At 39.8% G+C, this 12,762-nt stretch overlaps 1 pseudogene; it reads right to left on the bottom strand.

The window, feature by feature from the left end:
* Positions 1-7,748, bottom strand: part of LOC126957476 (rho GTPase-activating protein 7-like) — a 31,452-nt pseudogene extending 23,704 nt beyond the window's left edge.
* Between the last annotated feature and the right edge of the window lie 5,014 nt (positions 7,749-12,762).

Raw genomic sequence — 12,762 nt, forward strand, 5'->3', positions numbered from 1 at the left:
TTCTCCCAGAAATGGAAAACAACATTTCACAAACTGATATTCTGAGAAAGCATTCAAGAATTTAATCATGACCCTTTGGACTGAAATGCTGCAGTGATATTTTTACGACCCAAGAATTCCTAAGCTATTGCTGCTGTCCAGAGCACCCACTCTCTAACTGGCTTAAAATGTATGAAATGACGTAATGCTTAAATATTTCCTAAGATGCATCTCAGAAGTGACCTCATGCATATGCATGATCACCAGTGATGGATTGAAAACAGATTAATTCTGCTCCACAGCTAAGCATGAAAACATTAAAAAAATGTCTGGAGTAGTTCATATTCCAGATGCGGACTCCTTCCCCTCCCGAAACTGCATCTGTGACATTTTCTTCATTCCCAATGACATAGTTATGATATTACACTCCATAGTGAAGTTCTTGGAATTAGCTTTCTTTCAGAAAATGGGTACATACCCTGTACATTTCTATCAGTCATTTAATTGGACTAGAAAAGTGACAGTATTTCTGTGGTTAAGAGGACTCTTTGTTTTTCCCTCTCTTAAACCATGAGAACTAGTCTAGTCTGTATACTATTCTAAATATCCCATCTATCTGCCCCAAACCACTGCTTACTTTGGCTGCTTCAAATAACACTGTATTATATGAGAAAGGCAGAAAACAGAACTACCACTGCTTTCTTTGTCTACAAAGAGGAAAGAAATACTGGATGTCATTTTACCTTCATGATGTTTTATTAGTTTTCCAAATTAAAAAAAAAAAAATACTGAGACGGGGTGTGGTGGCTCACTCCTTTAATCCCTGCACTTTGGGAGGCCGAGATGGGTGATTGCTTGAGCCCAGGAGTTCAAGACCAGCCTGAGCAACATGGCAAGACTGCATCTCTACAAAAAATACAAAAATTAGCTGGGTATGGTGGTGTGCATCTGTAGTCCCAGCTATTCCAGAGGCTGCAGTGGGAGGATCACCTGTAGCTGGGAGGTCAAGGCTGCCATGAACCATGATTGTGCCACCGCACTCCAGCCTGGGCGACAGAGTGACACCTTGTCTTTAAAACAAAACAAAACAAAACACACACACACACACACACACACAGGCTGGGTGCGGTGGCTCACGCCTATAATCCCTGGACTTTGGGAGGCTGAGGCAGGTCAATTACCTGAAGTTAGGAGTTTGAGACCATCCCGGCCAACATGGTGAAACCCAGCCTCTACTAAAAATACAAAAAATTAGCTGGGCGTGATGGTGGGCGCCTGTAATCCCAGCTACTTGGGAGGCTGAGGCAGGAGATTTACTTGAACCCGGGAGGTGGAGGTAGCAGTGAGCCAAGACCGCGCCATTGCACTCCAGCCTGGGCAACGAGAATGAAACTCCTTCTCAAAAAAAAACAGAAACAAAAACAAAAACAGAAAAACCCTGAAATTAAAATAATACTTATTTAGTTTCATAATCAAATCAAACTATGTGAATTTTGTCTGTGTATAATTTTTTCCCCCGGAATTCAGCTTTTAGGGATTTTAGTTTTTGAGAAAAATTAGAAAGGATGAAAAATGTCATGAAGAGCTTGAAAGGATTATCAGCGTCCCATCATTGTCTGCTACAGGTTTTATTACCTCCACCTCACTAAAACCTACAAGCTGCCTCTTAGCTTGAAGACCCAAAAGCACAACCATCAAGAATTTCTGACAGTTTTATTCAATTTCACATCATTTAACTGCCTGTTGCCTATATGTTAAAGACCACGCTGAGTTATTTTATAGCCTTATTTCATCCTATCATTATTTTATACAAGGGAAAACTGAAGAGGTTGAGAGGAGCTTTCCTGGAATGCAAGCGATGCTCCTGTCTTTATACGCCACCCCCCATTTATTCCTCTGAACATGCTAAATTTCCATCCTACCCTTTTAGGAAACCTTAATCCAAGTTTCCTAACCACCTTAGAGTTGTTACTTGTTACACCAATTATATCATATCAAATATGGAATGCTATTATTTGAGTATTTCCTAGGACAGTGTGGATGCTATTTTAATGGAAATACTAAATAACAATATTTTACTTAATTTTTAATTAAAAGGTCTACGATCGCTATATGGCTTGCCAATAAAGACCTAACACAATTAGCAAGAACAAAAGCAAACAAAGCCCATCTTAGTGATAAGTACTGTGTTCTTAAAAAATAAAAAAGGAAAACACTCTCCATTTACCTGCATAGAGCCTCAATGGCATCTCTGTCCAAAAAATCATGCTCTCTCTTGACCAAGGAAATATAGATGGGGAACAAGAAATCTATAAGAAAAATAAACAAATGTATTTGTTGAGTGCCTATAACCCAGTTTGCCAAATAGCCAAGTTTACCAAAGCGGGGAAGAAACTCTTCAGCACTGTACTAAGCACCTCCTGTAGGGCGCCTCATTCCCCATCAAGTTCTACGGGACAATAAGGCAATTCAAGCCAATCCTGCATCACTGTCCTAAAGGACCTTCACCTTTAAAGTGGTGGAAACTCAAAATATTGCTTCTGGTCAAGAAGTGGTTCAGAACATGGTTTTTGTTTTGTTTTGTTTCGTTTTTTTGAGACGGAGTCTCGCTCTGTCGCCCAGGCTGGAGTGCAGTGGCCGGATCTCAGCTCACTGCAAGCTCCGCCTCCCGGGTTCACGCCATTCTCCTCCTCAGCCTCCCGAGTAGCTGGGACTACAGGCGCCCGCCACCTCGCCTGGCTAGTTTTTTGTATTTTTTAGTAGAGATGGGGGTTTCACCGTGTTAGCCAGGATGGTCTCGATCTCCTGACCTCGTGATCCCCCCGTCTCGTTCTCCCAAAGTGCTGAGATTACAGGCTTGAGCCACCTCGCCTGGCCCAGAACATTGTTATACCCTTAAACAAACCAGCGGGCAATAAGCCTCCAGTATAAATTATAATATAAGCCACAATGACTGTCAGAAGAATGCTGCCTTTTAATGTGGCTGGGCCGTGTGTATGTGTGTATCTTTGCTCACGTGTGATCAGGGAAAAGGTCACAGAAGAAAAACTGAGCCACAGAAAGATCTAGAGAACAATGAAAAGTGGTAGGAAATGGAATGTAGTCCACTCACGTGGCATCAAGAGCTAAGGAGAATTCAAGATAGGCTTTTTTAAAAACAAATATTAGCACTGCAATATGGCTTCATAGGAAATGATATAACTCCCCTAAAAAGAAAGGGTTGGCTATAAAGTTGCTATAGAACAGCAGAATCTCAACTCCTTTAATCTGTAGAAGAGTTCATTCCATTCTCTCAAGACAATGAAGAAGTTGTATCAGAACTGAAAACCACAGAGGGGGAAAACAGTCAACTCAATGGAGGAATTCCTTTCTCCGGACGGCCTAAAAAGATCCCTTGGTAAGTAAATATACCCAAGAAAAGCAGAGTGGAAGTAGCCACTGTGGAAATTTACAACAGCTCTGAAATTGCCACTGGATAAAGGCAAGTTATCACCCTCTTGGAGTTCCAGTTATGAGGGCAAATCATGGGCCTCCTCAGTAGAATGCTACTACAGTACCAGGAGGAGGAGTGTCTCGGTGTGGGGTAACTCTTTGGACCAGACCTGGGTGAAATCAGTCATCACAGCAGGAAACTAGAATCACCACAAGCTAAAAAATTCTCTTTGGCTGGGCACTGCGGCTCACATCTCTAATCCCAGCACTTTGGGAGGCCAAGGAGAGAAGATCATTTGAGCTCAGGAGTTTGAGACCAGCCTAGGCAGCATGGCGAGACACTGTCTCTACAAAAAAAATTTAAAAAAATTTTTTTTGGGCACAGTGGCATGCGCCTGTGGTCTCAGCTACATGGGATGGTGAGGTGGAAGATCACCTGAGCCCCAGAGTTTGAGGCTGCAGTGAACTCTCATTATACCATTGCACTTCAGGCTGGATGACAGAGTGAGACCCTGTCTGAAAAAAATAAATAAAAAATAAAACATCCCTTTGGCCTTCAAAATGGCTAATGCCACACAGCGGAATAAACATGGCTGTCAGCAGTTTTGGAGATGCAGGTAATTAGTCCTGTTTCAGTTCTTGTGGGTACATAACTGTTCATTATGTTTTTATTATTTCTTATGATCACTGGTTTTATGGAATGATATAGAATTCCTTATTCTTAGTAATCTATTTTCTAGAGATAATATATCAGAATGAATATAAACTTAGAGTCTATCCTTTATTTTCTGAAGGCTAGAGTTGGATTACCGACATTGTTCCCTAAATGATAATATAGGCAGACCAAGGAAGTGGCTAGTCCAAAGATTTATGAATATACAAAATTTAGTATCACAGAATTACATTTCTTCACTAATTTATAGACCAAGTCTCTCTTAGACAAATGATTAGTGGAACCATTATAATGGAAATAGAAAGATTTATAGTCAATGCAAACTGGAGCATTACTAAATGAAGCAAGACAGGTTGTAACACTGTTTGAAGGTTGTGACACTGCATTTTTGTTTGTTTGTTTGTTTGTTTTTAAGTTTTTAAAATAGAGATGCAGTCTCACTATGTCGGCCAGGTTGGCCTTGAACTCCTGGCCTCAAGCGATCCTCCCACCTCAGCCTCCCAAAGTGCTGGGATGACAGGCATAAGCCACCATTCCTGGCCTGTATTTCACTGTGAATACACACCAAGATGAAATAACAGAGCTGATATTAAGGAATATTTTTTAATATTTACACAGTATAACATCAGATGTATAAATGTAAAGTGAAATTTTCACATGCTTGTTACCTATATGTGAGAAAGTAACTATATTATTTTAGGAATTTCTAAGTTAGTATACACAGAGCAATATTTCAGATTCCTTTTCTAATCCAAATTAACAATTTTTAAAAAAATCTGGTAGGTATTAAATGCAAGTGAGGAGTGAAAGAATTAAATCAGTAATTTTATTTGCCTGGACTGGCTTTTAAAAGATGATAGTTTACTGATGTACAGAAGACGTTCTCTGAATTCAACTTCCACTGTGGGTTGAAAGGCAGGAAGTATAAATTGCCAAGTACCCAAATCAAGCTAAACACGGGGACATGTGTGGGTTGGTATGGCATGTATGGTGTATGTACTCACCCAGCACACGGTGGCAGGAAAAACGGGGAGGCGACAGCCCAGAACAATACGCAGTATTCCCCAAAAATAGGCTTACGCTTCAAAAGACTTGGGAACATGAGGGGACCCCAAATGTAACCTGTGCAAATGCACCCTGTGGTTTAGGATTAGGAAAGAAGTGACACAGGGACTGGAATTGGGTCTTAGCAAACATACATATCATAAGAAAGTGCTACCTGGCAGCAAATCAATGCCAAAAATGAGCATAATTGAAGAAAACTTAATTTCTAAATAGGAGAACAAAAGGACAGCCGCTTTGGTGTCACTGCCAATGCAGTTATCTTTCCTTGTCTCCGGTAGAGCTATGAATTGAAAATCCAATAGAATGCTGGTCCCCCTTCCCCCAAAGCCCTTTTAAATGTTAACAGGTTAAAACTTCTCTCTAAAGGAAAGACAAGCAACTCCACCAAAATAAGCATGCAAGTTAATCAAAATAAATTGGTTGGAAATATTCTCTGGAATGAAGAAACTAAGATATTTTACACAGTCCAACAATAAAACAATTCAGAATCCATCTTCTTGGAAAAAAATATCATACAATCAATCTAGGCTGCATAAGGAAGACCGGGTATTCTAACTTGAGAATCACTTTACTATTCACCCAACCTTTGTTTGAAAGTTACCCATAAAACGCATTAGTTCATAGCTGTAATTATTTTAAACTGACTTCATATAGAGAATAATGAAACTCCCACTTAAATGAGCAGCCTAGGCCAGGCGTAGTGGCTCATGTCTGTAATCCCAGCATTTTGGGAGGCCAAGGTGGGTGGATCACCTGAGGTCAGGAGTTCAAGACCAGCTTGGCCAACATGGTAAAACCCTGGCTCTACTAAAAACACAAAAATTAGCCGGGCATGGTGGCACACACCTGTAACCCCAGCTACTCAGGTGGTTGAGGCAGGTGAATCACTTGAACCCAGGAGGCAGAGGTTGCAGTGAGCCAAGATCGCACCACTGTATTCCAGCCAGGGCGACAGAGCAAGACTCTGTCTCAAAACAAACAAATAAATAAATGAACAGCCCATTTATCTTGACATGCATGGAGCATGAGCACTCCCCACGGTATGCAGAAGCTGAGAGAATGATCTCAGTATCCAAGAAATCCCCAGGGGCACTGCTAAGAAAATGAGATGGTAAGAATTCAGCCCAGATCCTATATTTTTTTTTTAACCATTTTTCTCAATTGAAAAACTGAATGCCACAGAAAACATAATATTCATTAAAAGACGACCTAGAGAAAAGTGAGATGCCCAATTACAAATGGTGGGAAAGGTATCTGCAACACATGACCAATGAAAGATTAGCATTTAGAATAAAAAGAGCTCTTATAAATCACGCAGAGAAGCATAATGTGAGCAAACAAATGTGGCCAAGTGACATGAATAAATGCTTCTTACCATTAAGGATTAGGGAAATGGCAGTCAAAATCTGTACATCATTTTATATCCATTTGGTTGGCAAAAATTAAAGTCTGACAATATCAAGTGTTGAGGGAATGTGGATACATAGATTGGTAAGAGTGAAAATCGGCACACGCACTTTCGAAAAACTTGCATTGTAAAATTGAACATACATATTCTTTATTACCCAGTAATTCTGCTCCTAGGGATAGAAGTGAGATGAATTATTATGCATGTACCACAAAAGATAGATGCAAGAATGTTCACAACAGCACAGCTTATAAAAGCAAAACAGAGAAAGCCAAAATACCTGCCAACCAGAGTGTGGATGTGAATAAACTGTGGTTTCTTGTGTAATACACAATGGTGTATTACACAGGAGCCAAAGCAAATGAGTAACAGGCCATACAGTATAGAAGAATCTTTTTTTTTTTTTTTTTTTTTTTTTTTTTGAGAGGGAGGGTCGCTCTGTCGCCCCGGGCTGGAGTGCAGTGGCCGGATCTCAGCTCACTGCAAGCTCCGCCTCCCGGGTTTACGCCATTCTCCTACCTCAGCCTCCCGAGTAGCTGGGACTACAGACGCCCGCCACCTCGCCCAACTAGTTTTTTGTATTTTTTAGTAGAGACGGGGTTTCACCGTGTTAGCCAGGATGGTCTTGATCTCCTGACCTCGTGATCCGCCCGTCTCGGCCTCCCAAAGTGCTGGGATTACAGGCTTGAGCCACCGCGCGGGGCAGAAGAATCTTAACAATACAATATGAAGTGAAAAATAAAAACCCCAAGAGATTACATACAGCACAGTACCCTCTTTATAAAGGTAAAAATAACTTTGTAAAAATGTACTTTTCAGGAAATGCAATAGAATTATATATAAAAAAAGGAAGAAAATGATAGTCTTCAGGATGCTGATTACTTTAGGCAGGGAGTGGCAGATGGGGGAGTGGCAGGCGGCAGACGGGGGAGTGGCATGGGCGTGTTATCAAGGTGCTAGTTTTTGTTTTCAGTGGTGGGGGTCTTGCATGCTTACTACATTTTTTTTTTTTAAATAAAACGTTTAAACTATAAAACTGCTGAAAATAAGTCACAGATCAGTAATGTTCGCGAACAAAGGATTACGATTATGCCAACTTTTAAAAAATGGCATTCCCAGCTTATCTTCATAAAGTTGTGCATACTGGGGGAAACCAGTTGCCCATAGCCAATCACAAGCTTCCTTGGCTTCAATTTCTAGAACAGAATTAGAAGAAAAACAAAATTAGCCGTGTGTACCTCAGCATGCTTATTTTCCCTGAATAAGCTTTGATTTTATGATACAAGCAAAACACGACTACCGTAGAAAATACGGAGAAGCAAACAGACATACACGTTTAATTCAAATGGTTTACATTTTGTATGCGTCTTTTCTGATTATTTTCACACGTACATGAGGATGTATTTTCCCTTTACGAAAAGTAAAAATGGGGTCCTGGGAGCAAGTTACTCATTTTGTGCTGCTTCTGAAGTGCTCTGATTACAAATGGTTATGAAAATAAGGCATCATGAGAAAGTTGAAGAGAGATTAAATAACTCATTTTAAGCCTGGCCGGCCTATTATACTACTTTTCACTTCAACAAAAGGCCACAAAGTACCTCCACCAACATGCTAAAATAGAATTTATCTGAGTAAAGTCACAGGCTTTCTGACACCCAGGGGTTGGGTGCTTCAAAAGCCCCTGACCTTGCGTTGTCTCACTGTTGAGTGCTCAGGTACTCATCGGGTATTAATCCAGTAGGAGAGGCCCAGGCTGTCACGGAACATGGAGGGCACGAAGTCAGTAAATCCCACAATCTTGGCAGGCAGAAATGGCTAATAAAGCTTCTACCTCCCTGTGGTTTAACATCTTGTAGATAGTATCCATAAACAGAAAGGCCAAGAGCAACTGACATACTGTGTTAAAACTCACTGGAGCACATATTTACAATCCTGTTACAACTGACTCCTAGGACCTCCTCAGGTTTGTAAATGCACCAATCAGTGCTCTGTGTCTGGCTATTCTAGTGGGGACTTGGAGAACTTTTGTGTCTAGCTAAAGGATTGTAAATGCACCAATCAGCACTCTGTGTCTAGCTCAAGGTTTGTAAACACACCAATCAGCAACCTGTGTCTAGCTCAAGGTTTGTAAATGCACCAATCAGCACCCTGTCAAAACAGACCAATCAGCTCTCTGTAAAATGGGCCAATCAGCTCTCTGTAAAATGAACCAATAAGTAGGATGTGGGTGGGGACAGATAAGGGAATAAAAGCAGGCTGCCTGAAGCCTGGTAGACTTGCTGGGTGGCTAGATCCAGAAGAGAGATAACAATTACTACACTTCAGCTCTCAGGAAGCCCCATCCATAGAGAAAAGGGGGAGGCTGCCACATCAAGGGAACACCCCATGGGACAAAAGAATCTGAACAACAGCCTTCAGCCCTAGGCCTTCCCTTTAACAGAGCCTACTAAAATGAGAAGGAACCAGAAAACCACCTCTGGTAATATGACAAAACGTTGGTTAACACCCTCCAAAAATCACAATAGCTCACCAGCAATGGACCCAAACCAAGAAGAATCCCCTATTTATCTGAAACATAACTCAGGAAGTTAGTTATTAAGCTAATCAGGGAGGCACCAGAGAAAGGTGAAGCCCAACGTAAGGAAATCCAAAAAAAAAAAAAGATACAAGAAGTGAAGGGAAAACTATTTAATGAAATAGATAGATAGCATAAATAAAAAGCAATCAAAACTTCTGTAAACAAAGGACACACAGAAATGCAAAGTGCTCTGGAAAGTCACAGCAATCACAGTGATAGAATCAAATAAGAAGAATTCAGAGCTCAAAGACAAGGTATTTGAATTAACCCAATCCAACAAAGACAAAGGAAAAAAAATAAGGAAATATAAACAAAGCCCACCTGAGAATCAGATCAAGAACTCAACCCATTTTACAATAGCTGCAAAAAAAAAAAAAAAAAAACAAAAAAAAAAAACAAAAAACTTAGGAATATACCTAATCAAGGAGGTGAAAGACCTCTACAAGGAAAACTACACAGTGCTGCTGAAAGAAATCATAGGTAACACAAACAAAGGGAAACACATTCCATGCTCATGGATGGGTAGAAACAATAATGTGAAAATGACCATACTGCCAAAAGCAATCTACAAATTGAATGCAATTCCTATCAAAATACTACAATCATTCCTCACAGAATTAGAAAAAACAATTCTAAAATTCATATGGAACCAAAAAAGAGCCTGTATAACCAAAGCAAGATTAAGTAAAAATAACAAATCTGGAGGCATTACACTACCTAATTTCAAGCTATGCTACATATTCACCAAAACACCATGGTACTGATATAAAAATAGGCACACAGACCAATGGAACAGAATAGAGAACCCAGAAATTAACCCAAATACTTACAGTCAACTGATTCTTTGAAAAAGCAAACAAAAACATAAAGTGGGGAAAGGACACCCTTTTCAACAAATGGTGCTGAGACGGTTGCCTAGCCATATGTAGGAGAATGAAATTGGATCCTCATTTCCCACCTTATAGAAATCAACTCAAGATAGATTAAGAACTTAAACCTAAGACCTGAAACCATAAAAATCCTAGAAGATAACATTGGAAAAACCCTTCTAGACATTGGCTTAGGCAAAGAGTTCATGACCAAGAACCCAAAAGCAAATACAATAAAAACAAAGACAAATAGGTGGTACTTAATTAAACTAAAGAGCTTTTTCATGGCAAAAGGAACAGTCAGCAGAGTAAACAGAAAACCCACAGAGTGGAAGAAAATCTTCACAATCTATACACCTGACAAAGGACTAACATCCAGAATCTACAATGAACTCAAACAAATCAGCAACAAAAAAACAATCTCATCAAAAAGTGGGCTAAGGACATGAACAGACAATTCTCAAAAGAAGATATACAAATGTCCCAAAAAAATGAAAAAATGCTCAACATTACCAACGATCAGGGAAATCAAAATCAAAATCATAATGCAATATCACATTACTCCTATAATAATGGCCATAATCAAAAAAATAAAAAAATAGTAGATGTTGGCATGGATGCGGTGAACAGGGAACACGTCTACACTGCTGATGGGAATGTAAACTAGTATAATCACTATGGAAAACAGTGTGGAGATTTCTTTAAAAACTAGAAGTAGAACTACCATCTGATCCAGCAATCTCACTACTGGGTATCTACCCAGAGAAAAAGTCATTAAATGAAAAAGATACTTGCACATGCATGTTTATAGCAGCACAACTTGCAAATGCAAAAACATGAAACCAACCCAAATGTCCATCAATCAAAGAGTGGATAGAGAAACTGTATATATACAATGGAATACTACTCAGCCATAAAAATGAATGAATTAATGGCATTTGCAGCAACCTGGATGAGACTGGAGACTATTATTCTAAGTGAAGTAACTCAGGAATGGAAAACCAAACATCGTATGTTCACACTTATAAGTGGCAGCTAAGCTATGAGGATGCAAAGGCATAAAAATGACACAATGCACTTTGGGGACTCAAGGGGAAAGGGTGGGAAGGGGTGAGGGATAAAACACAACAAATAGGGTTCAATGCACATTGTTTGGGTGATGGGTGCACCAAAATCTCACAAATCACCACTAAAGAAATTATTTGTAACCAAACACCACCTGTTCCCCAATAATCTATGGAAATTTAAAAAAGTTAAAAGCAAACAAATATATAATAATAAACCAAAAAAATGTCATCTAAATGCCCACAAGTAACAAGCATCCACAAGGATAGAGCCTAGCTAAAGTTTCATATCTCTATACTTTAGTAGTTCACAACTGGGGAACTACTAAATGTCCCCAGGGGACATGAGGCAATGTTTGGAGATATTTTTGGTTATCACAACTTGGGAGCAGAGGTAGTGCTACTAGCATCTAGTGGGTAGCCAGGAATGCTGCTAAACATCCTACGATGCAATGTCAACAGCACCGAGAATTATCCAGTCCAAACTGTCAATAGCACCAATACTGAGACATTGCCACACAGATAGAAGCCTTTGTTTAAAAATCCCTCCCTGGGTCAAACAACTATGATCAGAATAGCAAGATCAAGGACAATGAAGGAGTGACGTCTGTAAGGAATCGCTCCGAAGGGGACAATGTATTAGAATAGAAAATGATTAGCCTAATATGTCCAGATAACACAGAGCACCCTTTTTTTGGCTATCACATATTGTTTTTTCTCATACCTCCATCCTTAGGACCTCTACGTGACTGAAAGTTAATATGTTCTAATCTCTACGTGTTTCTCTTTTTTTTTTTCTTATGGATTATATTAATATACACACAGAATAGAATAGAATAATGTATACATCACCCAGCTTTACAAAATATCAACATTGGGTCATTTTTCATTCACCTAGGCTTCTACCACTTTTTTATTAGTTTTCCTAGGGTCTCTAAAAGCAAATCTCAGACAACATATTATTTCATTCATTAATATTTCAGTTTCTCCCCTATATATTTACTGCTGAAGAAAGATGTTCAGGATGAACTGGGTATGATCAACTTAGTAGTGGGCAATGATACAAAGAAATGAATCAGATCAAGCAAGGAGGCGAGAGGAAAGACCAAACGAAGATCCCAGATCCAGACAGGAAGAAAAGTAAGCCCTTTATGTCTACAAGAAGTGAGCCAAGGGATGCACACCAAAATATGGTAAAGGCCAAAGCATTTATGGTAGCTGCAATCAGATAAAGATCCAATAGCTAAGACCCATACAGAAACTAAGGCAGAGTGAGATGAGATCACATAGATGACAATGATAAGCCAAGTGTCGGGATCAGGAATGTTAGTAAGTCCCAATGCTACTGCCAACTCTAACAATTTGATAGCTACATGTAGTGCTACAGTAAGGATTCTGGCACTCCAAGGAGTGGGAAAAATCCAGGATGAGTGGGGGAATAGGCAAATGGTAGCAACTATGCCACAGAGTTGTCCTATATTATCTGGGACTAAAGTAATAACACCTGAAGAGGGAGCAAAGCTTCCACGTAAAAGGCAAGTGATACCTGAAAATCCAGGAGGCCACGTTGAAGTCTAGTCTGCTCCTTGGCATTCTGCCTATTCCCTATGTAGGTTTCCCTGCATTCACAAGTTTGGTCAAAAAATACTTAGAACCTAAGAGCTACATACCTTTCAAGTGTGCTATTACTATGT

Source organism: Macaca thibetana, chromosome 6 (genome assembly GCF_024542745.1).
Source record: "Macaca thibetana thibetana isolate TM-01 chromosome 6, ASM2454274v1, whole genome shotgun sequence".
NCBI classification, from domain to species: Eukaryota; Metazoa; Chordata; class Mammalia; order Primates; family Cercopithecidae; genus Macaca; species Macaca thibetana.